At 50.1% G+C, this 22,776-nt stretch overlaps 1 protein-coding gene across 2 annotated transcripts in view; it reads right to left on the reverse strand.

Annotated features, from left to right (window-relative positions):
• LOC119956448 (epidermal growth factor receptor kinase substrate 8-like protein 1) overlaps positions 1-15,439 on the reverse strand; it is a 97,473-nt gene extending 82,034 nt beyond the window's left edge. For both annotated transcript variants that reach the window (XM_038783698.1, XM_038783697.1), the window contains exon 1: positions 15,255-15,439. The gene's annotated coding sequence lies outside the window, so the exon portion shown is untranslated. The remainder of the gene's footprint in view (positions 1-15,254) is intronic.
• Between the last annotated feature and the right edge of the window lie 7,337 nt (positions 15,440-22,776).

The following is a 22,776-nucleotide window of genomic DNA, read 5'->3' on the forward strand; positions in this document are numbered from 1 at the left end:
CAGAGACACAGAGTGACAATGACATGGGGTAACAGGGGGACAGAGTGACAATGACATGGGGTAACTGGGGGACAGAGTGACAATGACATGGGGTAACAGGGGGGCAGAGTGACAGTGACATGGGGTAACAGAGACACAGAGTGACAATGACATGGGATAACAGGGGGGCAGAGTGACAGTGACATGGGGTAACAGGGACACAGAGTGACAATGACGTGGGGTAACAGAGACACAGAGTGACAATGACATGGGGTAACAGAGACACAGAGGGACAATGACATGGGGTAACAGAGACACAGAGTGACAATGACATGGGGTAACAGAGACACAGAGTGACAATGACATGGGGTAACAGGGACACAGAGTGACAATGACATGGGGTAACAGAGACACAGAGTGACAATGACATGGGGTAACAGAGACACAGAGTGACAATGACATGGGGCAACAGAGACACAGAGTGACAATGACATGTGGTAACAGAGACACAGAGTGACAATGACATGGGGTAACAGAGACACAGAGTGACAATGACATGGGGTAACTGGGGGACAGAGTGACAATGACATGGGGTAACTGGGGGACAGAGTGACAATGACATGGGGTAACAGAGACACAGAGTGACAATGACATGGGGCAACAGGGACACAGAGTGACAATGACATGTGGTAACAGAGACACAGAGTGACAATGACATGGGGTAACTGGGGGACAGAGTGACAATGACATGGGGTAACAGGGACACAGAGTGACAGTGACATGGGGTAACAGAGACACAGAGTGACAATGACATGGGGTAACTGGGGGACAGAGTGACAATGACATGGGGTAACAGGGACACAGAGTGACAATGACATGGGGTAACAGGGACACAGAGTGACAATGACATGGGGTAACAGGGACACAGAGACAATTACATGGGGTAACAGGGGGAAGAGTGACAGTGACATGGGGTAACTGGGGGACAGAGTGACAATGACATGGGGTAACAGGGACACAGAGTGACAATGACATGGGGTTACAGACACACAGAGTGACAATGACATGGGGTAACAGGGACACAGAGTGACAATGACATGGGGTAACAGGGACACAGAGTGACAATGACGTGGGGTAACAGGGACACAGAGTGACAATGACATGGGGTAACAGACACAGAGAGTGACAATTACATGGGGTAACATTGACACAGAGTGACAATGACATGGGGTAACAGAGACACAGAGTGACAATGACATGGGGTAACAGAGACACAGAGTGACAATGACATGGGGTAACAGGGGGGCAGAGTGACAGTGACATGGGGTAACAGGGACACAGAGTGACAATGACATGGGGTAACAGACACAGAGGGACAATGACATGGGGCAACAGAGACACAGAGTGACAATGACATGGGGTAACAGAGACACAGAGTGACAATGACATGGGGTAACTGGGGGACAGAGTGACAATGACATAGGGTAACAGGGACACAGAGTGACAATGACATGGGGTAACAAGGGGACAGAGTGACAGTGACATGGGGTAACTGGGGGACAGAGTGACAATGACATGGGGTAACTGGGGGACAGAGTGACAATGACATGGGGTAACTGGGGGACAGAGTGACAATGACATGGGGTAACATGGACACAGAGTGACAATGACATGGGGCAACAGGGACACAGAGTGACAATGACATGTGGTAACAGAGACACAGAGTGACAATGACATGGGGTAACAGGGGGAAGAGTGACAATGACATGGGGTAACTGGGGGACAGAGTGACAATGACATGGGGTAACAAGGGGACAGAGTGACAGTGACATGGGGTAACTGGGGGACAGAGTGACAATGACATGGGGTAACTGGGGGACAGAGTGACAATGACATGGGGTAACTGGGGGACAGAGTGACAATGACATGGGGTAACATGGACACAGAGTGACAATGACATGGGGCAACAGGGACACAGAGTGACAATGACATGTGGTAACAGAGACACAGAGTGACAATGACATGGGGTAACAGGGGGAAGAGTGACAATGACATGGGGTAACTGGGGGACAGAGTGACAATGACATGGGGTAACAGGGACACAGAGTGACAATGACATGGGGTAACAGACACACAGAGTGACAATGACATGGGGTAACAGGGGGAAGAGTGACAATGACATGGGGTAACAGAGACACAGAGTGACAATGACATGGGGTAACAGAGACACAGAGTGGCAATGACATGGGGTAACAGGGACACAGAGTGACAATGACATGGGGTAACAGAGACACAGAGTGACAGTGACATGGGTAACAGGGACACACAGTGACAATGACATGGGGTAACAGAGACACAGAGTGACAATGACATGGGGTAACAGGGGGAAGAGTGACAATGACATGGGGTAACAGAGACACAGAGTGACAATGACATGGGGTAACAGAGACACAGAGTGGCAATGACATGGGGTAACAGGGACACAGAGTGACAATGACATGGGGTAACAGAGACACAGAGTGACAGTGACATGGGTAACATGGACACACAGTGACAATGACATGGGGTAACAGAGACACAGAGTGACAATGACATGGGGTAACAGGGGGACAGAGTGACATTGACATGGGGTTACTGGGGGACAGAGTGACAATGACGTGGGGTAACAGGGACACAGAGTGACAATGACATGGGGTAACAGGGACACAGAGTGACAGTGACATGGGGTAACTGGGGGACAGAGTGACAATGACATGGGGTAACTGGGGGACAGAGTGACAATGACATGGAGTAACAGACACACAGTGACAATGACATGGGGTAACTGGGGGACAGAGTGACATTGACATGGGGTAACAGACACACAGTGACAATGACATGGGGTAACTGGGGGAACAGAGTGACATTGACATGGGGTAACAGACACACAGTGACAATGACATGGGGTAACAGGGACACAGAGTGACAATGACATGGGGTAACAGAGACACAGAGTGACAATTACATGGGGTAACAGACACACAGAGTGACAATGACATGGGGTAACAATGACACAGAGACAATGACATGGGGTAACTGGGGGACAGAGTGACATTGACATGGGGTAACAGGGACACAGAGACATTGACATGGGGCAACAGGGACACAGAGACATTGACATGGGGTAACAGGGACACAGAGTGACAATGACATGGGGTAACAGGGACACAGTGACATTGACATGGGGCAACAGGGACACAGAGACATTGACATGGGGTAACAGGGACACAGAGTGACAATGACATGGGGTAACAGGGACACAGAGGCATTGACATTGGGTAACTGGGGGAACAGAGTGACATTGACATGGGGTAACTGGGGGACAGAGTGACATTGACATGGGGTAACTGGGGGACAGAGTGACATTGACATGGGGTAACAGGGACACAGAGACAATGACATGGGGTAACAGGGACACAGAGTGACATTGACATGGGGTAACAGGGACACAGAGTGACATTGACATGGGGTAACAGGGACACAGTGACATTGACATGGGGTAACAGGGACACAGAGTGACATTGACATGGGTAACAGGGACACACAGTGACAATGACATGGGGTAACAGGGACACAGAGACAATGACATGGGGTAACAGGGACACAGAGACATTGACATGGGGTAACAGGGACACAGAGTGACAATGACATGGGGTAACAGGGACAGAGTGACATTGACATGGGGTAACAGGGACACAGTGACAGTGACATGGGGTAACTGGGGGAACAGAGTGACATTGACATGGGGTAACTGGGGGACAGAGTGACATTGACATGGGGTAACAGACACACAGTGACAATGACATGGGGTAACAAGGACACAGTGTGACAATGACATGGGGTAACAGAGACACAGAGTGACAATGACATGGGGTAACAGGGAAGAGTGACAATGACATGGGGTAACAGGGGGAAGAGTGACAATGACATGGGGTAACAGAGACACAGAGTGACAATGACATGGGGTAACAGAGACACAGAGTGGCAATGACATGGGGTAACAGGGACACAGAGTGACAATGACATGGGGTAACAGAGACACAGAGTGACAGTGACATGGGTAACAGGGACACACAGTGACAATGACATGGGGTAACAGAGACACAGAGTGACAATGACATGGGGTAACAGGGGAACAGAGTGACAATGACATGGGGTAACTGGGGGACAGAGTGACAATGACGTGGGGTAACAGGGACACAGAGTGACAATGACATGGGGTAACAGGGACACAGAGTGACAGTGACATGGGGTAACTGAGGGACAGAGTGACAATGACATGGGGTAACTGGGGGACAGAGTGACAATGACATGGAGTAACAGACACACAGTGACAATGACATGGGGTAACTGGGGGACAGAGTGACATTGACATGGGGTAACAGACACACAGTGACAATGACATGGGGTAACTGGGGGAACAGAGTGACATTGACATGGGGTAACAGACACACAGTGACAATGACATGGGGTAACTGGGGGAACAGAGTGACATTGACATGGGGTAACAGAGACACAGAGTGACAATTACATGGGGTAACAGACACACAGAGTGACAATGACATGGGGTAACAGGGACACAGAGACAATGACATGGGGTAACTGGGGGACAGAGTGACATTGACATGGGGTAACAGGGACACAGAGACATTGACATGGGGTAACAGGGACACAGTGACATTGACATGGGGCAACAGGGACACAGAGACATTGACATGGGGTAACAGGGACACAGAGTGACAATGACATGGTGTAACAGGGACACAGAGGCATTGACATGGGGTAACTGGGGGAACAGAGTGACATTGACATGGGGTAACTGGGGGACAGAGTGACAATGACATGGGGTAACTGGGGGACAGAGTGACATTGACATGGGGTAACAGACACACAGTGACATTGACATGGGGTAACTGGGGGACAGAGTGACATTGACATGGGGTAACAGGGACACAGAGACAATGACATGGGGTAACAGGGACACAGAGTGACATTGGCATGGGGTAACAGGGACACAGAGTGACATTGACATGGGGTAACAGGGACACACAGTGACATTGACATGGGGTAACAGGGACACAGAGTGACAGTGACATGGGGTAACTGGGGGACAGAGTGACATTGACATGGGGTAACAGGGACACAGAGTGACAATGACATGGGGTAACAGGGGGACAGTGACAATGACATGGGGTAACAGGGACACAGAGTGACAGTGACATGAGGTAACTGGGGGACAGAGTGACATTGACATGGGGTAACAGGGACACAGAGTGACAATGACATGGGTTAACAGACACACAGTGACAATGACATGGGGTAACAAGGACACAGTGACATTGACATGGGGTAACAGGGACACAGAGTGACATTGACATGGGGTAACTGGGGGACAGAGTGACATTGACATGGGGTAACAGACACACAGTGACAATGACATGGGGTAACAAGGACACAGTGACATTGACATGGGGTAACAGGGACACAGAGTGACATTGACATGGGGTAACTGGGGGAACAGAGTGACATTGACATGGGGTAACAGGGACACAGAGACATTGACATGGGGTAACAGGGACACAGAGTGACATTGACATGGGGTAACTGGGGGAACAGAGTGACAATGACATGGGGTAACAGGGACACAGAGACAATGACGTGGGGTAACAGGGACACAGAGACATTGACATGGGGTAACAGGGACACAGAGACAATGACATGGGGTAACAGGGACACAGAGACAATGACATGGGGTAACAGGGACACAGAGACAATGACATGGGGTAACAGGGACACAGAGACAATGACATGGGGTAACAGGGACACAGAGACAATGACATGGGGTAACAGGGACACAGAGACAATGACATGGGGTAACAGGGACACAGAGACAATGGGGTAACAGGGACACAGAGACAATGGGGTAACAGGGATACAGAGACAATGGGGTAACAGGGACACAGAGACAATGGGGTAACAGGGACACAGAGACAATGGGGTAACAGGGACACAGAGACAATGGGGTAACAGGGACACAGAGACAATGGGGTAACAGGGACACAGAGACAGTGACATTTGGTAACAGGGACACAGAGACAATGGGGTAACAGGGACACAGAGATAATGGGGTAACAGGGACACAGAGACAGTGACATGGGGTAACAGGGACACAGAGACAATGACATGGGGTAACAGGGACACAGAGACAATGGGGTCACCATTGTTTTAAGTCACTGTATAGACCAAGTTGGCCAAGTTCACAAATCAAAAGATTCTGATGAAAAGGTTGTTGTCTGTCACGACTGCAGGAGCCGTGAAATGTGGCTGGTCCAACTCATTCCAGCCTGATCTCCAACTCAATCTGTCCCTTCTCCACAATACAACCCTGTGGTATAAATGGACAAATGCAAACAGTGGCTCCGAGAGAATAGCAGGTGGGCGTGACCGGTTACCCGATGTTTACATGTACACATTCAGGGAGCTGACACTGATCTACATACAAGTGAATTATTTCCAGTCATTTTCCAAATCGCGGTAACGCAGGGCCCAGGGTGTGTCTGGCAGTGCAGTCTAACAGGTGATAAGTGATGAACTGGAAGGTGCAGTGCTGAACATTAAATTGGATGAAACTTTCCAGTTTCATGACAGCTATGAAGGCTAAAATTTTGCAATCGTGTTCTGTAAAAATGTGAATCAACCTCTTTGACTAATGAAATTCAAACAGTTGCTGCTGATGTGACGTACATCAGGCCGGGCAACAGTTCCTGTGATTCTATTTGTCCTCACAACTCCACTCAAAGGTCAGCCTTACGAAATAATGCTGATTAATTTTGGGAAGTGAGTCATCCCCCTATGTTGCCCGTTTCCAAATGCCCACTGCGTTTCCATGGCGACCAGTTGCCTCTCACGTCCGGGCCCTGACATTCCGGCCCTGTTGGAGCCCGATTAAAAATGAGAAAGGCGCCCTTCCCATTCTCGGGATACTTTTGAGCTGTTTACTGGGACACCTGGATCGACAGAATTGGCAATTCCAGGGAATCCTGGCCACTACGTCCAACCGAATTGCTGACACAAATTTAACCCATTTTACGAGTTAAGCTGCAGCTATACAAAACCCTGAGTCGATTCATCCTCGTCCTGTGCCAGAATTAGCCTGATCCAGATCAAAGTGGTCCACAGGGCCCACATGATGGTAGCCTGCATGAGTAGGCTCTTTGATGAGGTGGAGGACAGATGTGGGCGGTGTGGGGGTAGCCCGTCTAACCATGTACATATGTTCTGGGCATGTCCGAAGCTGAGGGGATTCTGGCGGGGATTTGAGGACGTTATGTCAGAGGTACTGGAAGGGAGGTTAACTCCCGAGCCCAGTACTGGCAACATTTGGGGTATCGGATGATCCAGGAGCGAAGGCGGGGAGGGAGTCTCCCTGGTGGCCCGGAGACGGATTGTGCTGGGGTGGAGGGACTCGGAGCCCCGGAATTCAGGTGTGTGGGTCAGCAAAATGGCGGGGTTCTCAGCCTGGAAAAAAATCAAGTTCGCCTTGAGAGGATTAAATCAGGGCTTCGCCCAGAGATGGCAACCGTTCATCGACTCCTTCGAAGAAAATTGAACGTCAGCGGTAAACGGTGGGGAAAGGCGGGGGGGAGGGGGGGGGAGAAAATAGGAGGCATGGCAGAGTTAGATAAGGACCAGGAACTCAGTATACGGGTAATTAGGGAATAGGGCGTGGGGAGTAGGGGACAATGTTTATTAGGTTTTTTGTGTGCGTCGGCCCACGCGGTTGTTTAAGAAATGGTAACGCGTTAAACTGAGAAAATTACAAACGCTTCAACAAAATATTTTCTAAAAACAAAACCCTGGTTAGACCTCACTTGGATTCACCGTGAGCAGTTCTGGGCACCGCACCTTTGGGCTTGAAGGGAGATAGGTTTACAAAAATGATACCTGGATTACAGGGGGTGAGTTACGGAGAGAGGTTATGCAGATTAGGAGTAGCAGTAGGCCTCAAGCCTGACCCGCCAATCAGTACGATTTTGTTTAGCCACCTCCGTCAACTCCACTTACCTGTCCATCCCCCATATGCCTTGATTTTCTGTCGAGCACAAGCCTAAGATACATTCAACGATGGAGCATTATTGTTATATTCATAACTGGAATGTTGATGCATGACGATGAAAAATGAAAATGAAAATCGCTTATTGTCACGAGTAGGCTTCAAATGAAGTTACTGTGAAAAGCCCCGAAAAGATGGCTTATGATGCTGACTGATTATGTGGCCAATGGCCACAGGGCAGAAAACAGTTTGGTTTAGCACAGGGCTAAATAGCTGGCTTTTAAAGCAGACCAAGACAGGCCAGCAGCGCGGGTTCAATTCCAGTACCGGCCTCCCTGAACAGGCGCCAGAATGTGGCGACTAGGGGCTGTTCACAGTAACTTCATTTGAAGCCTACTTGTGACAATAAGCAACTTTCATTTCAAAAGGGCGACCCCTAATTTTTAAAACAGTTCCCCCGGTTCTGGATTCACCCACAAGTTGTGTTATGTACTCTGGGACAAAACAGGCTGCAACTCGATGCAGCTTTGACCAAAAGATACTGCAGACTTTGAAGTCAGTTCAATGTGATTTATTGAACCATTAGCACAGTTCCCTACGAGTTCGACTCTCCTGCTAATCTTGCTATAGTAACTCAGTCTAACTAACCAGCCTGCTCTAAGCCACGTGGTGGGTGTGATGCTTCTGCTCTGCCCCTGTCCTCTCTGAGTGTCGCCTGTGGGAAGAGACAGAGCATGTGTGCCCTGTCCTTTTATATGGGTTGTGTAATGCCCCCTTGTGGTAGCGTCACCTCTGGGTGTCTTGGCTGCCCATTGGTCGTGTCCTATTCTATGTGTTCAGTAGCTGTATGTCTGCATGTCATGATGTCTCTGGTGCTCCCCCTAGTGTTTACTTAGTTGTAGTGTATTTACATTAACCCCTTGTGTATTTACAGTGATGCATATCACCACAGAGGGAACATCCTTTCCACGTCCACCTAGACGAGATCTTCAGGAATTTGCAAACTTCAATCAAGTCACCGCCTCACTCTCCTAAACTCCAATGAAAACGACCCCAGTCTGTCCAACATTTCCTCAGAACCTGCACATTCCAGTTATCAATCCAGTAAACCTCCTCTAAACTGCCTCCAACGCATTCACATCTTGTGTGTTTTTTTGTTTTAAAGCCACATTACTCAAGGTGTTAAAATGCTCCTCCAAATGTCCCACCTGTCTCCCTCGTCCATAACAGGATCCACAACACTCAGGGGGGATGTGAATCCCAGAGATTCGGAATCCTTCGAGTGAAGAAAGTTTTCCTCATCTCGGTCCCTAATGTTTGACCCCTTTATGCTGAGACTGTGGCTTCCATGTTCCAGATTCGCTGCGATAAGATGGGAGGGTTTTTAAACTAAACTGCAGAGTGGAAAGTGAAATTGGGTTATTAGTTTGTGAAAGTTTGTCAGATTCATTAATTAACGAACCGATCTGGCAACGAAATAGATGAAGCTATTGGCGTGGAGATATTCAAATACTTGGCAGGAGCTGGTTTAGCTCACTGGGCTAAATTGCTGGCTTTTAAAGCAGACCAAGCAGGCCAGCAGCACGGTTCGATTCCCGTACCAGCCTCCCCGGACAGGCGCCGGAATGTGGCGACTAGGGGCTTTTCACAGTAACTTAATTGAAGCCTACTCGTGACAATAAGCGATTTTCATTTCATTTTTCATTAGGTTAGGTGTATTGGCCATGAAAAATTGCCCTTAGTGTCCAAAATTGCCCTTCGTGTTGGGTGGTGTTACTAGGTTATGGGGATAGGGTGGAGGTGTTGACCCTGGGTAGGGTGCTCTTTCCAAGAGCCAGTGCAGACTCGATGGGCCGAATGGCCTCCTTCTGCACTGTAAATTCTATGAGAACTGGCGCCGGAGGGTGGTGGCGAAGGGATTTTCACAGTAACTTCATTGCAGTGCTAATGTAAGCCGTCTTGTGGCACTAATAAGGATTCTTTATTTATTCATTCATTTGAGATTGAGCAATTTGGGTAAGAATTGTGGTAAGCCCCTTGAGAATCTCTACGTTTCAATGCGGTATTCCTTCCAGAACCTACAGCACCAGGAAAAGCGATTGGATCAGCCGGCCATGTATAATGTTGCTGGCTTGCAATGTTGACTAAACAATAGCAGTGACTGCATTTTTTAACCTACATCACTGGCTCCGAGCACCCCTGGGGCAATCTCAGGACTTGGTGCGGTTATCACGTAAGTTAAAGCTCTCTCTCGTCCTCAGCTGATAACCGCATGTAGATATTCCAACAGAAATCATCGAACGGCATGGCACAGGAGGAGGCCATTCTGCCCCTTGCACCTCTGCCAGCCCTTTTAAAGAGCGATCCAATTAATCCCGCTCTCTTGTTCCTGCTCCCTGATTGCCCTGAAAATGTGTTCTCATCAAGTGTCTATCCAATTCCCCATTTGGAAGTTACGATTGGAACTGCTTCCACCCGTCCCTTTCAGGCAACGCACTGTTTTATACGAGTGGAGTTCTTTGCGGTTCTAATCCCAGGATAGTTGGCGTAGTGTTCACAAAGACCACAATTAGCTTTTATGTTGAACAAAGCTATAAATTTATCAACACTACTTAATTGGATTCGACACTTACTCCTAGATAATAAACAATTGATAATAAACATACAATCAACACTCATCTACTACTAATTTATACACTAATACCATAACAATGATCTGCTCTCACTCACACTATCTTTCCTACAGTCACTTCCAGCTTTCTCTTCAACCTTTTCAACCACAAGGCTTAGCATCAATGCCTTAAATAGTTCTGCATCTAGGTTTGTTCTCACTGGAACAACGGAGGTTGAGGGGCGACCTGATAGAGGTCGACAAAATTATGAGGGGCATAGACAGAGTGGATAGTCAGAGGCTTTTTCCCAGGGTAGAGATGTCAATTACTAGGGGGCATAGGTTTAAGGTGCGAGGGGCAAGGTTCAGAGGAGATGTACTTTTACACGGAGGGTAGTGGGTGCCTGGAACTCGCTGCCGGAGGAGGTGGTGGAAGCAGGGACGATAGTGGCATTTAAGGGGAATCTTGACAAATACATGAATAGGATGGGAATAGAGGGATACGGACCCAGGGAGTGTAGAAGATTTTAGTTTGGACGGGCAGCATGGTCGGCACAGGCTTTGAGGGCCGAAGGGCCTGTTCCTGTGCTGTACTTTTCGTTGTTCTTTGTTCTTTGTTCTAGGTCCCTCTAGTGGTTGATTTGAACGTAACATTGACCCTTACAGTTCTGTACATTTATCATAATGTCACAATGAGGAAAGGTTGGCCAGGCGAGGCTTGTACCCACTGGAATTCAGGAGACAAAGAGGCCAACTTGATTCAATCGTATAAGATCCTGAGGGGTGTTGACAGGGTGGGAGAGGATGTTTCCTCTTGTGGGAGAATCTAAAACTCGGGGAGGGGGGGAGGCACGGTTTAATAATAAGGGGTCGCCCCTTTAAAATGGAGATGAGGAGAATTGTTTTCTCTTTAGCTCACTGGGCTAAATCGCTGGCTTTTAAAGCAGACCAAGCAGGCCAGCAGCACGGTTCGATTCCCGTACCAGCCTCCCCGGAACAGGCGCCGGAATGTGGCGACTAGGGGCTTTTCACAGTAACTTCATTGAAGCCTACTCGTGACAATAAGCGATTTTCATTTTCATTTCATTTCTCGTACTCAAAAGGCAGTGGAAGCCATGTTCACCACTGAGACACAGTGGCAGCCGTGTGTGTACCATCTACAAGATGCACTGCAGCAACTCACCAAGGTTCCTTCGACAGCACCTTCCAAACCCATGGCCACTACCATCTAGAAGGACAAGGGCAGCAGATACCTGGGAGCCCCACCACCTGGAGGTTCCCCTCCAACTCACTCACTGCCCTGACTTGGAAATATATTGACAGTACCTACACTGTCGCTGGGAACTCCCTCCCTAACAGCATAGTGGGTGTGCCTACGCCACAGGGACTGCAGCGGTTCAAGAAGGCAGCCCTCCAGCACCATCTGAAGGTCAAATAGGGATGGACAATAAATGCTGACGTAACCAGCGACACTGGTTAGACAAGGGCACTGGCCGGATCATATTGGCTGGGGGCAATTGGTTACCCCCATGTGGTCTTTTGGGGAATATGAGCTCCCCCAATCAGTGGGGGGCGCGGGGCAATCATTGGCAGTGCAGCTGCATACATAGTGTGGCCAGTGTGGTACCGGCAGAGAATGAACCTGTAGTGAACTACTGCCCCTGTGCACATATTGTTCGAGATAAAGTTAGTTATTTTCCGTTTGACTCTACAAATTCATGCTGGATTCTTTGTGAATCTCACAAAAGGCAACTGCTGCCCAGCAACATCACTACCAAGTTCCCGTGCAAGTCACACACTCACACACACTCACACACACACTGACACACACTCACACACTGACACACACACTCTCTCACACACACACACACTCACACACACTCACACACACACACTCACACACACACTGACACACACTCACACACTGACACACACACTCTCTCACACACACACACACTCACACACACTCACACACACACTCTCACACACACACTGACACACACTCACACACTGACACACACACACTCTCACACACACACACACACTCACACACACACTCACACACACACACACACTCACACACACACTCTCACACACACACACACACTCACACACACTCTCACACACTGACACACACACACTCACACACACTCACACACACACACTCACACACACACTCACACACACACACTCACACGCACACTCACACACACACTCACACACTCACACACACTCACATATACACACACACTGACACTCACACACACTCTCGCTGACACTCACACACAAACTCACGCACTCACACTCAGCCACACTCACATATATACACACACATTCACACACTCACAGACACTCACACAGTGACACTCACACATACTCACACAAATACATACACACACTCACTCACACAAATACACACACACACAAATACATTCACTCACATACACTCACAGAAATACACAATCACTCAGACAAATACACACTCACATACACTCACACACAAACACACTCACACAAACACTCACATGCATATATACTCACACTCACATACTAACATACACACACACACTCTCACTCACACACTAACACACTCACACAAACACACACTCACAGACACTCATCTTCTCACACTAATACCCACATGCATCAACACACTGAATCACACACGCACGCATGCACACACAAACACAACACAAACACAACACACACATGTACACACACTCACACACATCCATTCACATACATGCACACACTCACACATACATACTCGCACACACTGTCACACACACACTCACACTCATTCACACACAGACCCACACACACTCAGATAAGCACTCATATTCATACTCACTCACACACTAGCACCCACATGCATTGGCACACTGAAACACACACTCGTGCACACACAAATACACACTCACTCAGATACTCACACTCTCAAGCATACACAAACACACTAATACACACTTTGCACACATACACAAATGCTCACACACACACACACTCACTTACAGAGGCATACTCACACATGAACACACACACACACATACAGGGTGGGGTTACTGGGTTATGGGGATAGGGTGGAGGTGTTGACCTTGGGTAGGGTGCTCTTTCCAAGATCCGGTGCAGACTCGATGGGCCGAATGGCCTCCTGCACTGTAAATTCTATGATTCTATGATTCTATGCACACACACACACAAGCACACGCACACACTCACGCTCATGCACACACATAGAATCATAGAACAGACAGTGCAGAAGGAGACCATTCGGCCCATTGAGTTTGCACCGCCCCTTGCAACGAGCACCCTACCTAAGCCCCACACCCCCTCCCCACAACCCAGTAACCCCACCTAATCTTTTTGGTCAGTAAGGGCAATTTAGCACGGCCAGTCCACCTAACCAGCACATCTTTGGACTGTGGGAGGAAACCGGAGCACCCAGAGGAAGCCCACGCAGACACGGGGAGAACGTGCAGACTCCGCACAGACAGTGACCCAAGCCGGGAATCGAACCCGGGACCCTGGCGCTGTGAAGCCACAGTGCTAACCACTGTGCTACCGTGCCGCCCACGTACACACCATCTCACCTTTGGATGCATATCGACCATTTCTGAATGGTCGCTGGGTGAAAATCCTGTAACTCCTAACAGCACGGTGGGTGTCCCTACACCACATGGACTGAATGCAGCTCGTCACCACCTTCTTGAGGGACAGCCCGTGATGGACAGTAAACGCTGGCTGAGGCGGCAATGCCCAAATCCACGCGCATCGATGGGCAAAGTTGAGTTGGGATCGGCTCGGCTGGGGATGACGGGCCCTTTCAATCGCTGGACGCACCGTTCGGGAACGGTGGTGGGGTCACATCACTGGCATCACACAGGCAGGAAACGGACCAGACTATCTCACCACCCAGAAACGATCCTCAAGGACAGTGCCGGCGATGAGGTGGGCAGTCTGGAGAAGCGTCCTTGGAGAGGAGGGGGCCGCGAGGGTTTTTTTGAGGGAGCTGTTCAAAAGCACGAGCATCCCGGGGAGAAATCATTCCCGTTGCTGGCGAAGTCAAGCGGGCTACGTACCGATTTGGCGAAAGGTGAGACTGCGGCGCGAAGGCGAATTGTTTATCCGCCGCGGGCGGTGAGGATCGGGGACAGCTCGCTGCCGGCCAAGGAGGCTGATACGATCGAGGTTGCCCAAGAGGAATTGGATAAGCAAGGAGAAAAACAAATATCTATTTGCAAGGCTACGGGGCAAGGGTTGAGGAGCTTTACTCAATCAAATTGCTCTTGGAGAGAGGCTGGACTGAGACAACGGGCCAAATGGCCACCTTGTGTGTTGATTCGAACCAAATGGCCCTCCTTAGCAGCATATCGGAGGTAAATTGCACCCCCCCCCGCATCTCCCCCCCCCCCCCCCCTCCCGCATCTCCCCCTCCTTCTCCCCCCCCCTCCACCCCACATTGGAGAGGTGAACACATTTGCTTGCCAGACATATGAGCTAGTACGAAGAACAAACGCGATCGGCTCGGGGAGTTAACATTGGTGAGAAATCTTTCTGAAGCTATCAACTTACAGTAAACGCACCGGCCGCCCCCCCTTCACCACTTCGATAAGATCCACAAACGCAGTTAGCAGCAACTTCAGAGAGAGAAAAAAGGTCCTGAGCGCTCCGCTCGCAGGTCGGGACTGTTTCGTCCTGTGTGTGGTTGTGACTGAGTGGTGTGTGTGTGTACACTTTTTTTTTTGTTCGGGCAGGAGGGTGTGTGCTCGGTGCTGACCTCTTGACTCAACGCAGAGGTACACGCCCTAATCTTGCAGGGTTATTATACCTGTCATTCCTTCCTCCTTAAAGATCTAACAGCACCACATTCCAATGATGCAATTCTTGGGAACAAAAGGCACTTTATAGCTGTCAGTCCCCTGGAACCAATGTTGTAAATGCGACCCGGCTCAGGAACAGGTTTAATATTAACCGGCGGGCTCAGGGGCTAACCACGTTTGTGCTCCTTGGCTTTTTCTTATTCAGCTGCAAACAGTCACTGGAACCGGCCTCCTGCCGAAACATGCAGCGGCAGCCTTCTGGCGAGACTCCCGTTCTGGGCAGTCTAAAATGTGAATTCCACTCCGTCACTGTCGCTGCAAACTATTCGCCTGTTTGCCGAGGTGCGTTGTCACACAGCGCCCACGCCCAGCAGTAGAATCTGAACTCGCAACACTCCAGGGCAACACTAAGTACCGGGACACTGGGTGGTGGGGGGAGGGGGGGGGGGGGGGGGGGGAAATAATGCAGCCGCGCCAGACATTCCAGTTTGAATCGGGTGCCTCCTCCCCTGACGTTTGTGTTCTGCGTTTGCTCGTCCCTTCCTCTGCGGCTGCGTCTGGAATGCGGTGCCCCAGAGCGTGGTCGGTGGAGGCCCTTTCAATTATAAGACATAGGAGCAGAATTAGGCCACTCGGCCCATCGAGTCTGCTCCACCACTCGATCATGGCTGATATGTTTCTCATCCCCATTTGCCGGCCTTCTCCCCAAACCTCTGATCCGCTTATTAATCACGGGCAGCAGGGCAGCACAGTGATTGGCACTAATGGCTTCACAGCTCCGGGGGTCCCAGGTTCGATTCCCGGCTTGGGTCACTGTCTGTGCGGAGTCTGCACGTTCTCCCTGTGTCTGCGTGGGTTTCCTCCGGGTGCTCCGGTTTCCTCCCGAAAGATGTGCTGTGAGGTGAATTGGACATTCTGAATTCTCCCTCCGTGTACCCGAACAGGCGTCGGAATGTGGCGACGAGGGATTTTCACAGTAACTTAATTGCAGTGTTAATGTAAGTCTACTTGTGACAATAAAGATTATTAAAAAAATAAACAAAAAATTAATCAAGAACCTATCTATCTCTGTCTTAAAGACACTCAGTGATTTGGCCTCCGCAGCCTTCTGCGGCAAAGAGTTCCACAGATTCACCACCCTCTGGCTGAAGAAATTCCTCCTCATCTCTGTTTTAAAGGATCGTCCCATTAGTCTGAGATGGTGTCCTCTGGTTCTAGTTTTTCCTACAAGTGGAAACATCCTCTCCACATCCACTCCATCCAGGCCTCGCAGTATCCTGTAAGTTTCAATAAGATCCCCCCTCATCCTTCTAAACTCCAACGAGTACATACCCAGAGTCCTCAGCCGTTCCTCATACAACAAGCTCTTCATTCCAGGGATCATGCGTGTGAACCTCCTCTGGACCCTTTCCAAGGCCCAGCACATCCTCCCTTAGATACGGGGCCCAAAACTGCTCACAATACTCCAAATGGGGGTCTAACCAGAGTCTAATACAGCCTCAGAAGTACATCCCTGGTCTTGTATTCTAACCCTCTCGGCATGAACGCTAACATTGCATTCGCCTTCCTAACTGCTGACTGAACCGTACCAGCCTCCCCGAACAGGCGCCGGAATGTGGCGACTAGGGGCTTTTCACAGTAACTTCATTTGAAGCCTACTTGTGACAATAAGTGATTTTCATTTTTTTTCACCTGCACATTATCCTTAAGAGAATCCTGAACAAGGACTCCCAAGTCCCTTTGTGCTTCTGATTTCCGAAGCATTTCCCCATTTAGAAAACAGTCTATGCCTCCTTCCTGCTTCCAAAGTGCATAACCTCACGCTTTTCCACATTGTATTCCATCTGTCACTTCTTTGCCCGCTCTCTTAGCCTGTCCAAATCCTTCTGCAGACCCCCCCCCCCCCCCCCCCCCCCCCCCCCCAACACCCCCACCCCACGCTTCCTCAATACTACCTGTCCCTGTACAGGTCTTTGTAAAATCTGCAAACTTTGCAATAGTGCCGTCAGTTCCTTCTTCCAGATCATTAATGTGAAAATTGTGGTCCCAGTACGGACCCCTGAGGCACAACGCCAGTCACTGGCTGCCATCCTGAAAATTGTGGTTTGCGAGAGGGATTTTCTGAAGAGGAATGAATTGGCAGGAGCCCGGGGAAGGGACAGGGGAGCGGTGGCTGCCCCGAGTTGCTCAAATGTGTATTCACAAATGGATAAGGTCAGCGCCCAGCGCTGAATACTGGCCGGTACAATCGGCGGTCTAGACTTGTCCTCTGTGAAAAGAGCCAACAATGGGTTGTGGTCCATTACAGCAGTAACATACCTTCCATTGCTGGAGTTTTCTCACTCTACGCGCAACAGATAGTCCTTCTTCTTCCGTCTACAAATAACCTTTCTCAGCTTCTGAAAGGGATCTTGACACGTGCGCAGTAGGTAGGCCTCTCAGAACCATGGTCCATTCAATGAGATAATACTGCGCCAATTCCAGAAGATACAAAAGCCTGAGAAGACGCACGAACAGACTCAAACGCAGCTTCTTCCCGCTGTTACCAGGGATGGGATTCTCTGACCTCCAGCCTGGTCGGAGAATCGCCGGGGGCCGGCGTCAATCCCGCCCCCGTCGTGTCCCGAATTCTCCGCCACCAGAGGTTCGGCGGGGGCGGGGAATCGGGCCGCGCCGGTCGGCGGGCCCCCCCCGACCCTGGCGATTCTCCGCCCCGCGATGGGCCGAAGTCCCGCCACTGTCAAGCCACTTCCGCCGGCGGGAATCAAACCAGCTACCTGACCGGCGGGATTGGCGGTGCGGGTGGGCCTGGGGGGGGGGGGGGGGGGGGCGCGAGGCGATCTGACCCCGGGGGGTGCCCCCACGGTGGCCTGGCCCGGGATAGGGGCCCACCGATCGGCGGGCGGGCCTGTGCCGTGGGGGCACTCTTTTCCTTCCGCCTTCGCCATGGTTTTCACCATGGCGGAGGCGGAAGGGATTCCCTTCCCAGCCGCTGATGCTCCAGCGCATGCGCGGACTTACGCCGGCCGGAGAAGTCCCTTCGGCCCCGGCTGGCATGGCGCCAAAGGCCGTCCACGCCAGCCGGCGGAGCGCCAACCATGGCGCGGGCTTAGCCCCTCAATGTGAGGGCCTGGCCCCTAAAGGTGTGGAGACGTCCGCACCTTTGGGGCGGCCCGACGCCGGAGTGGTTCACGCCACTCCATCCCGCCGGGACCCCCCGCCCCGCCGGGTAGGGGAGAATCCCGGCCCAGTCTCCTAAACGACCCTCTTATGGACTGACCTGATTAACACTACACCCTGTATGCTTCACCCGATGCCGGTGTCTATGCATTTACATTGTGTACCTTGTGTTGCCCTATTATGTATTTTCTTTTCATGTACTATATGATGTATTTGAGCTGCTCTCAGAAAAATACTTTTCACTGGTATCTCAGTACACGTGACAATAAACAAATTCAATTCATTATGAGGAGGCGTCACACGTGAGCACTAACTTCTTGGTCGGGTCAAAAGGAGACAAGATAAATGCAATCGTCTCTTGGTCCCATTAAATGCTTCTCTCTCTGTGATGCTTTCCAGAACCATCTCTGATGTTTCTTCAGAACAGGTATAATAATAATAATCGCTTATTGGATTGGATTGGATTTGTTTATTGTCACGTGTACCGAGGTGCAGTGAAAAGTATTTTTCTACGAGCAGCTCAACAGATCATTCAGTACATGGGAAGAAAAGGGAATTAAACAAAATTCAAGAAAATGCAAGAAAATACAAGATATACAATGGAACTACATAAGCATTGGCATCGGGTGAAGCATACAGGGTGCAGTGTTAATGAGGTCAGTCAATAAGAGGGTCATTTAGGAGTCTGGTGACAGTGGGGAAGAAGCTGTTTTTGAGTCTGTTCGTGCGTGTTCTCAGACTTCTGTATCTCCTGCCCGATGGAAGAAGTTGGAAGAGTGAGTAAGCCGGGTGGGAGGAGTCTTTGATTATGCTGCCCGCTTTCCCCATGCAGCAGGAGGTGTAGATGGAGTCAATGGATGGGAGGCAGGTTCGTGTGATGGACTGGGCAGTATTCACGACTCTCTGAAGTTCCTTGCGGTCCTGGGCCGAGCAGGGGCTGATTTAGCTCACTGGGCTAAATCGCTGGCTTTTAAAGCAGACCAAGTAGGCCAGCGGCGACGGTTTGATTCCCGTATCAGCCTCCCCGGACAGGCGCCGGAATGTGGCAACTAGGGGCTTTTCACAGTAACTTCATTGAAGCCTACTCGTGACAATAAGCAAATTTCATTTTTCAGTTACCATACCAGGCTGTGATGCAGCCCGATAGGATGCTTTCTATGGTGCATCTGTAAAAGTTGGGAAGGGTTAATGTGGACATGCCGAATTTCCTTAGTTTCCTGAGGAAGTATAGGCGGAAGTATCTTGGTGATAGCGTCGACGTGGGTGGACCAGGACAGATTTTTGGTGATGTGCACCCCTAGTGATTTGAAACTGCTAACCATCTCCACCTCGGCCCCATTGATGCTGACAGGGGTGTGTACAGTACTTTGCTTCCTGAAGTCAATGACCAGCTCTTTAGTTTTGCTGGCATTGAGGGAGAGATTGTTGTCGTTACACCACTCCGCTAGGTTCTCTATCTCCCTTCTGTATTCTGACTCGTCGTTATTCGAGATCCGGCCCACTATGGTCGTATCGTCAGCAAACTTGTAGATGGAGTTGGAACCAAGTTTTGCCACGCAGTCGTGTATGTACAGGGAGTAGAGTAGGGGGCTAAGTACGCAGCCTTGCGGGGCACCGGTATTGAGGACTATTGTGGAGGGGGTGTTGGTGTTCATTCTTACTGATTGTGGTCTGTTGGTTAGAAAGTCAAGGATCCAGTTGCAGAGTGGAGAGCCAAGTCCTAGGTTTTGGAGCTTTGATATGAGCTTGGCTGGGATTATGGTGTTGAAGGGGGAGCTGTAGTCAATAAATAGGAGTCTGATGTAGGAGTCCTTGTTTTAGAGATGCTCTAGGGATGAGTGTAGGGCCAGGGAAATGGCGTCTGATGTGGACCGGTTGCAACGGTGTGCGAATTGAAGTGGGTCAAGGCGTTCCGGGAGTATGGAGGTGATGCGCTTCATGATCAGCCTCTCGAAGCACTTCATTACAACTGACATCAGGGCCACCGGGCGGTAGTCATTGAAGCACGTTGCCTGGTTCTTCTTTGGTACCGGTATGATGGTGGTCTTCTTGAAGCATTGTCACAAGTAGGCTTCAATGAAGTTACTGTGAAAAGCCCCTAGTCGCCCCATTTGGGTAGCACGGTAGCATTGTGGATAGCACAATTGCTTCACAGCTCCAGGGTCCCAGGATTGATTCCCTGCTGGGTCACTGTCTGTGCGGAGTCTGCACGTTCTCCCCGTGTCTGCGTGGGTTTCCTCCGGGTGCTCCGGTTTCCTCCCACAATCCAAAGATGTGCATGTTAGGTGGATGGGCCATGATAAATTGCCCTTGGTGTCCAAAATTGCCCTCAGTGTTGGGTGGGGTTACTGGGTTATGGGGATAGGGTGGGGGTGTTGACCTTAGGTAGGGTGCTCTTTCCAAGAGCCGGTGCAGACTCGATGGGCCAAGTGGCCTCCTTCCGCACTGTAAATAAACTTTCCATGGTTCTTTGAAATATGGCGCAAGCTGGTACGGGACTTGAACCTGCGCTGCTGGCCTTGTCCTGCATTACAAGCCAGCTGTTTAGCTCACTGTATAAAGAAACTAATAGGGGACGCCCTAATTAACTACCCCCCGGGAATGATTTAAACTCCGAGACGTTTCGAGGGGCCGGTGCCACTTTTATTCATAGTGATTCATAGTGGGGCCTCACGGTAGCATGGTGGTTAGCATCAATGCTTCACAGCTCCAGTGGTCCCAGGTTCAATTCCCGGCTGGGTCACTGTCTGTGTGGAGTCTGCACGTCCTCCCCGTTTGTGCGTGGGTTTCCTCCGGGTGCTCCGGTTTCCTCCCACAGTCCAAAGATGTGCGGGGTAGGTGGATTGGCCATGCTAAATTGCCCGTAGTGTAAGGTTAATGGGGGGATTGTTGGGTTACCGGGTATACGGGTTACGTGGGTTTAAGTAGGGTGATCATTGCTCGGCACAACATCGAGGGCCGAAGGGCCTGTTCTGTGCTGTACTGTTCTATGTTCTATGTTCTATGTTCTATGATAGAAACTGAACAACATGGACGAGCTGGGCCGAAGGGCCTGTTTCCATGCTGTAAACATCTCTGACTCTATCTATTGCCCTCACGGTGGCAACAGCGCTGCCTCACAGAGCCAGGGGCCCAGATTCCCACCTCGGGTGACTGTGTGGAGTTTGCACGTTCTCCCTACGTCTCTGCGTGCGTTTTCTCCGGGTGCTCCGGAGTTTCCTCCCACAGTCCAAAGACGTGCAGGTTAGGTGAATTGGCCACACTAATATGGCCCAAAACGTTCGGTGGGGTTACAGGGATAGGAGCGGCGGATTGGGCCTAGGTAGGGGGCTCTATCAGACCAAGAGCTGGTGTAGACTTGATGGGCCAAACGGACACCTTCTGCACTGTAGGGATTCTATGATTCTATGAAACTTCATCCTTTGTAGTATTAATTCCTCGAGCATCCACACGGTGGTCGAGAGATGTTACCTTGTTGGCTGCCTGGAAATTGCATTTTTCTCTTTTTCGACGAACACCCGCTTCCTGAAATCCTCTCAGTCCTTCTTCCAGATTAGCCAAGTTCTTCTTGGATTGCACCAGTAATTAACACGTCATCCAAATACACAACAAAACACAGCAAGCTGTGTAATAAACTTTCCATGGTTCTTTGAAATATGGCGCAAGTTGATGAAACGGCGAAGGGCAAGTGTGTATACTGACATAATCCTTTACGAGGGTTAATGGTCACATAGCCTCATTCAACTCCAACTGTTGATATGTATGCCTCATATCTAATTTTGTATATTAATGTCCTCCAACCTTGCAAATATATTCTCTATCTTCGGGGTAAGGTATCTGTCCTGCTTTGCTGGTTGGTTTACTGTTATTTGATAGTCCCCGCAGGTGCAGACTGTTTTATCTGGTTTAACAACAGGCACTACGGGGGCTGCCCATTTGGCCAACTGGACTAGTCGGATGATACCCAGTTCTTCAAGCCTTTCTAGCTTGGACTCGATTTTCTCCAGCAATGCTTAAGACACAGCTGAAACATTTTGGGGTGGCTTCTGGGTCTGCGTAAATGTTCTGTCTTTAAACTTTTGATTTTTCTGAGT

This window comes from Scyliorhinus canicula, chromosome 23 (genome assembly GCF_902713615.1).
Source record: "Scyliorhinus canicula chromosome 23, sScyCan1.1, whole genome shotgun sequence".
NCBI classification, from domain to species: Eukaryota; Metazoa; Chordata; class Chondrichthyes; order Carcharhiniformes; family Scyliorhinidae; genus Scyliorhinus; species Scyliorhinus canicula.